Raw genomic sequence first — 6,195 nt, forward strand, 5'->3', positions numbered from 1 at the left:
TCGTTGCCTCGATGAGTCAACGTGTTTAGTTAGAGCTTGGCGGTGTCTGGTCACTTCTTTTTTTTTAGTGTATAAAGGATATTCTGAACTGCGCTGGAGAACATTATTCGCTGGCGTCCATCACTAGTACAGAAAGCCGCAAACCGAAAGGCACTGATATCTGACTCTAACTGGCTGACTCTAATGCGCCCCCATGAAATTGTGTCAAGAACTCGTACTTTACGTCACGTCATTCACTGTAAAAAAAGAAATCCACGCGAAAAAAACAGAGAGGTCAACCATGGGTCAACTAAGTTGCCTTCAGTTATAGTTATACTTATATGTATTTTGAAATAACAAAAACTGGGTTTTGTTCGCATGCATGTTCAAAATTGGTTGCATATTAGTTGGAAAATTAATACACGTATACACTAGCTGCGAGTTGACAATTCGCTCATAATACATGTATACATTGACTATCACATCAAGATTGATGGTATTGTACCATCAATCTTGATGTGATAGTTAGAAGGATGCAAGTTGTGCTAACATAGATGCAGTAAACATGTTGCTGATCCTCAGGGTCAGCCCACATGGTCCTCTTTGCGCCTCACTGACTGACTCCCCGACCCCATCCCCCTGTGACTCACTCCCCCTCTGTCACTTATAGACTTGGTCAAGCTGTACTATAGACATACCTTGTCTTGTTCCATAAGGGTTCCTCAAAAGTGCATAGATACTGCAGTTCAGAAGCCTGAAAAACCTAGATAGGGAAGACAATGAAGAACAATTTTCATTTTAATAGGGGAAGAAAGCCCTAGATATTCCAAGAACTTGGGAACAGGTCCTCACAGTTCCAAATTGAAACTTCACAGAAGGGGTAAACGAATTCGAATACAAGTATGAGAATGAACAATATCCAGGAATATTAACTCTATGGTTAGTCCGTGTCCCTGGAGGCTGTACGTTTTACAGGGTCGATTGTTCAAAATGTTTCAGAAGTGCTTAATGTCCTCCGAAAACATTTGCTTGCCTTTTAGCTGCACAGATCTGTCATAAATCTGTTATACAGTCTTTAATATATTGCTTTCCCACTTAGTGTAATTGGATTGATGTTTAATTGAAACTGCCATCAATGAAGGGAAACAAACAATAAAGGGAATCCATTGTGATTTATAGGCTCTCTTACTTAGAAAGCTCTGGCCAGACAAACGTCAATCTTAATTCGAGACCCAGAACAAACAAGCGCATCACCCCCCCCCCCCCAGCAATTAAGTATTTGTACAGGAATCACGCGGGGTATAAAGCTTCCTATCTCGCCATCAATCTTCATCTAGGCTAATTTCCAGAAGCCCGTTCTTCGTTCATTAGCAGGATTTCATTAGCCAACGATACGGCTGTACACGCCAGGCGTTCTTAGCATCATAATTAGGCTCACACATTTTCAGCCTGCTCGCGCGCATGCAGCAAGATATACACACACTGCTAGAAATGTCAGATTTTAAAATAACGGTTGAAACTGATCGGCACGACGGGGGTAGGTGTAAATCTGGTTTTTGTTTTAGCTTTGTAGTTTATGAGACATTAGATCTAAATACTACCACTATTCTGACCCACGGTGCTTTGCCTCAAAGAAAATACCCAGCACTTGATTCAAAAACACTATTCAGGAAGGGAAAAAATGCGAATATTAAACAAGACAAACTGGAACAAACAGTTTGCTGTGCGAAACAAAAATATTGTATTGCAACCCAGCATTGATACCATTATACTAAAATAAAATGCGTTGGCCGGGAGTTGAACCCGGGTCAATTGCTTGGAAGGCAACTATTCTAACCGCTATACCACCAACGCTTGACAAAGCAATGTTGACTTCAGAACCATTTCTCTTAGTTGAGAAATAATTCGCACATGGTGTTTCCGCAAACCTTTCATTATTTAGCATCTCCACCATGCAAAGCCTCAAAGCTTACTTAGTATCAGACCATTCATTGTTACTGCATTAAAATAAAATTTAAAAAAATCACAGATGGATGCTAAATGGAGACGCCTATTCTAACCGTGCATGGCCAACTTTATTTTACAATATAAAAGTGGAAGGATGGTATAATTCTGTGGTTGAATTGATAACATGAGTTAAATGAAAGAGCATAGATTTTACACAGCTATAATCACAGTGTTTATTTTTCCATAATAAAAGTTGAAATTTACTGGTTATTTCCGTTACATGTCATCGTTAAAAACAAAATATGAATACCCCCCCCAAAAAAATGTATTGGTCGGGAGTTGAACCTGGATCAATTGATTGCAAAGCATCTATTCTAATTTATTTCCTGGGTGGATAATTTTGAAACATTTCCCCAATATTTATATAATTAGCCTATCATTTTATGTTATGTACAAAAAAAGAAGAAAACAATTTCTCTATAATGATTACTTATCTTATTGCATATTATATTTACATTAAAAGAAAGCTGAAAGATTTATGTGACAAAAAGAATGCGTTGGCCGGGAGTTGAACCCGGGTCAATTGCTTGGAAGGCAACTATTCTAACCGCTATACCACCAACGCTTGCTGGAAAAAATCCCCTGGCGACACTATTCATACGGCAAAATCGCACCTCTAGCTTCTCGACGTTTCACCATAAACCATTTTATGACAGCCATTATTTACATCTTGCATTGTTTACAAAATTGTGATCTTCTTGTTTCTCCAAAAAAAAGGGAAAAAAGGGTGTTTTTAATCGCTTTGTGTAGGCCTACAAGGAATCTTTTCGCATGTTTATCCTAATAATTAATTATTGCATACGAATGAAACAAAATGTTTTGACCGGAAGTTAAACTTGGTTCATTTGCTTGAAAGGCCACAATGGACCTTATTAATGAGGAAGCCAATTTTGATCGTGTTCCCAGAATGTATTTTAATAACTGTAAACTAGTGTTGCATGGGATGGTGCCAGACTATTTATGCGTTCCAGGCCTCATTTTCCTTTTTTTTTTAATGTGGTTTAAAACATAAGGATATGTTTAATCACAAATTTGTAAATTATTATCAGAGTAGGAGACTGGTATTAATTTGAAGGCTAATTAACTTTATTTCATTGCTTTCATTTTTATTTGCAAGTTTCAAAAAGGAAGATTTTACCTCGCTTTCAATTTAACATTGCCGAATCGTGGAGAACGCCTATTCTAAACGCTATATCACCAATTCGCTTGGTACGGTAGAGGTGCATAATTATAAGGTTGTATATTTTAGTAGAAAATTCGACTTTTAAACTTAAAGAAGTTACGCTAGGACGAGACATATTTATATATTCCCATGAACTTTTTGTGTAAAAAGTTGGAAAAGAAAATTCCCAGTCATGATTGAAACTGAATCAATGCATGCACCCGATGCTACTAGAATGAAAAGAAATTTAAACGTCTGCAATGAGGAAAAAATGCGTTGGCCGGGAGTTGAACCCGGGTCAATTGCTTGGAAGGCAACTATTCTAACCGCTATACCACCAACGCTTGCTGAAATATAGAGGAATTTTTAAGGTCTTATCCAATAGTTGCAATGAAATAATTGCTGACTTGGCAGTCTTGCATGTTGCTGATGCCCGTGCGTGTGTACGCGTCCATGGGGTCTGGCACAGGACAGCGTACATGTATGCTATGTGATCGAACAGCAACACACCATAAATCAACAGTTTAAAAAAGCCGTTGTCCGTCTGCAAGATTTGTTTCGAATAATGAAGGTAATTTCTGAAGTTTTTCAAGTTATTTAGAAATTCAAAGCTGAAATCCAGACTATAATGTGAATCATGGAAGACAATGTACAAAAGGGATCCGAAACAGTATTGATCATCAAAAAAGCTGAATATGATCAGAAGGGGGTTTTCAAATACAAGTCTTTGTATAGTGGGCAATAGGAATGACTCTCAACTTTATATGCACTTAAATTATCAACCTCGCTACTGCTAATTCATTTTTTTAAATTGAAAAGAATTTAAGCAACTGACAACTGAAAAAAAAGCTTGTGGAACATAAAGCGAGGGGTAAATGGGAAATATATTTCATACTATGATTGTTACCCCAATTCAAACAAATGAAAGGATGTTTTCGTGATTTTTTTATATGACTGTCGGTGAATATCTATCCGAAAATTCTCATAGAATTGTGTGCATTCCATACCGGATGTGATTTCTGTTTCATTGCGGACCATGTGGACAACATTTTGAGCGTCGCATAATGCAATCCGACCGTTCGTGATTCAAAACGGAGCCTGAGCGAGTGATGGGAATTGTAAATTTACAACACAGATAAGTTTTAGCAAATTCCCTACATTATTACGCTTTTCAACGAGAAAAAACATCTCTAAACTGGAATAAAAGAGTAATGAATCAGTCTTAACGGCCGTTTCAAACCTTGCAGAGTCATGACCTTGATGACGCGCAGGTCACTGCTCACGCAAAATCCAACCAATCAGAGCGTAAATTCATCAGAGTATCCCAGCGTCCTGTTTGCAGGGCGGGGGGTACGAGCGAAGATTTTACCTCGCTTTCAATTTAACATTGCCGAATTGTGAAAACGCCTATTCTAAACGCTATACCACCAACGCTTGGTACGGTAGAGGTGCAGTGATTTCGTAAGGTTGTATATTTTACTAGAAAATTCGACTTTTAAACTTAAAGAAGTTACACTAGGACGAGACATAATTATACAGTTTCCCATGAACTTTAAGTTTTGTGTAAAAAGTTGGAAAAGAAAATTCCCAGTCATGATTGAAACTGAATCAATGCATGCATCCGACGCAACTAGAATGAAAAGAAATTTAAACGTTTGCAATGAGGAAAAATTGCGTTGGCCGGGAGTTGAACCCGGGTCAATTGCTTGGAAGGCAACTATTCTAACCGCTATACCACCAACGCTTGCTGAAATATAGAGGATTTTTTAAGGTCTTATCCAATAGTTGCAATGAAAGAATTGCTGACTTGGCAGTCTTGTATGTTGCTGATGCCTGTGCGTGTGTACGCGTCCATGGGGTCTTGTACAGGACAGCGAACATGTATGCTATGTGATCGAACAGCAACACACCACATGCACAAATCGACAGTTTAAAAAAGCCGTTGTCCGTTTGCAAGATTTTTTTTCGAATAATGAAGGTAGTTTCTGAAGTTTTTCTAGTTATTTAGAAATTCAAAGCTGAAATCCAAACTATAATGTGAATCATGGAAGACAAGGTACAAAAGGGAATCCGAAACAGTATTGATCATCAAAAAAGCTGATTTTTTTTCGAATAATGAAGGTAGTTTCTGAAGTTTTTCTAGTTATTTAGAAATTCAAAGCTGAAATCCAAACTATAATGTGAATCATGGAAGACAAGGTACAAAAGGGAATCCGAAACAGTATTGATCATCAAAAAAGCTGAATATGATCAGAAGGGGGTTTTCAAATACAACTTTTTGTATAGTGGGCAATAGGAATGACTCTCAACTTTACATGCACTTAAATTATCAACCTCGCTACTGCTAATTCACCTTTTTAAATGGCATTGAAAAGAATTTAAACAACTGACAACTGAAAAAAGCTTGTGGAACATAAAGCGAGGGGTAAATGGGAAATATATTTCATACTATGATTGTTACCCCAATTCAAACAAATGAAAGGATGTTTTCGTGAATTTTTTTTAATGACTGTCGGTGAATATCTTGCATTACATCATTCAGAAGGTAGGCAAAAACCAATCGAAATGAAAATGTGTATGTTGTTCCCCTAAAATCATGCAGACAAGACACTGATTGAGCTTCTCAGTGATCTTTAAAGGTATATTCCGGCCTGGAATGCGCCCAATTGGACTACAAAACGCGTTTTCCACGAAATGATAGTAAATAGAAATAGCATTTAAAAGTATACAAACGTCCACAAAACCATCCTTTAAAAAAACTGGACGTTTTTGTGTTATTCTTGCGAGAACAAAGTCTGAGTATCAACCGCACGGAGCCAAGTCCTGTATAACGTCTGATATGTCTAGACATGCAGATTTATGTAAGCCGCGCGCCAGCCAATCGGAGTCGACTTTACTAAATCGTGACGTCATTTCATTCCCAAATCAGGACCAAAACTGTTATTTGTTAATTCGAATGCAGTGTTTTGTAATACAACAACAGCCGGGCGCGCCGTCGCGTAACATGATACAGAGCGCGTGACACATGTTTTTTTTCATCCATGTCT

The 6,195-nt window shown here is 37.8% G+C and overlaps 4 non-coding genes across 4 annotated transcripts; all 4 read right to left on the minus strand.

The window, feature by feature from the left end:
- Window positions 1-1,761: 1,761 nt before the first annotated feature.
- Window positions 1,762-1,833, minus strand: Trnag-ucc. Its single transcript has one exon. It is a non-coding gene; the product is annotated as a tRNA-Gly (tRNA).
- Window positions 1,834-2,479: 646 nt separating this feature from the next.
- Trnag-ucc lies at window positions 2,480-2,551 on the minus strand. Its single transcript has one exon. It is a non-coding gene; the product is annotated as a tRNA-Gly (tRNA).
- Window positions 2,552-3,420: 869 nt separating this feature from the next.
- On the minus strand, window positions 3,421-3,492 carry Trnag-ucc. The gene has a single exon. It is a non-coding gene; the product is annotated as a tRNA-Gly (tRNA).
- Window positions 3,493-4,820: 1,328 nt separating this feature from the next.
- Trnag-ucc lies at window positions 4,821-4,892 on the minus strand. Its single transcript has one exon. It is a non-coding gene; the product is annotated as a tRNA-Gly (tRNA).
- Between the last annotated feature and the right edge of the window lie 1,303 nt (window positions 4,893-6,195).

Source organism: Patiria miniata, unplaced genomic scaffold (genome assembly GCF_015706575.1).
Source record: "Patiria miniata isolate m_02_andy unplaced genomic scaffold, ASM1570657v1 HiC_scaffold_13, whole genome shotgun sequence".
NCBI classification, from domain to species: Eukaryota; Metazoa; Echinodermata; class Asteroidea; order Valvatida; family Asterinidae; genus Patiria; species Patiria miniata.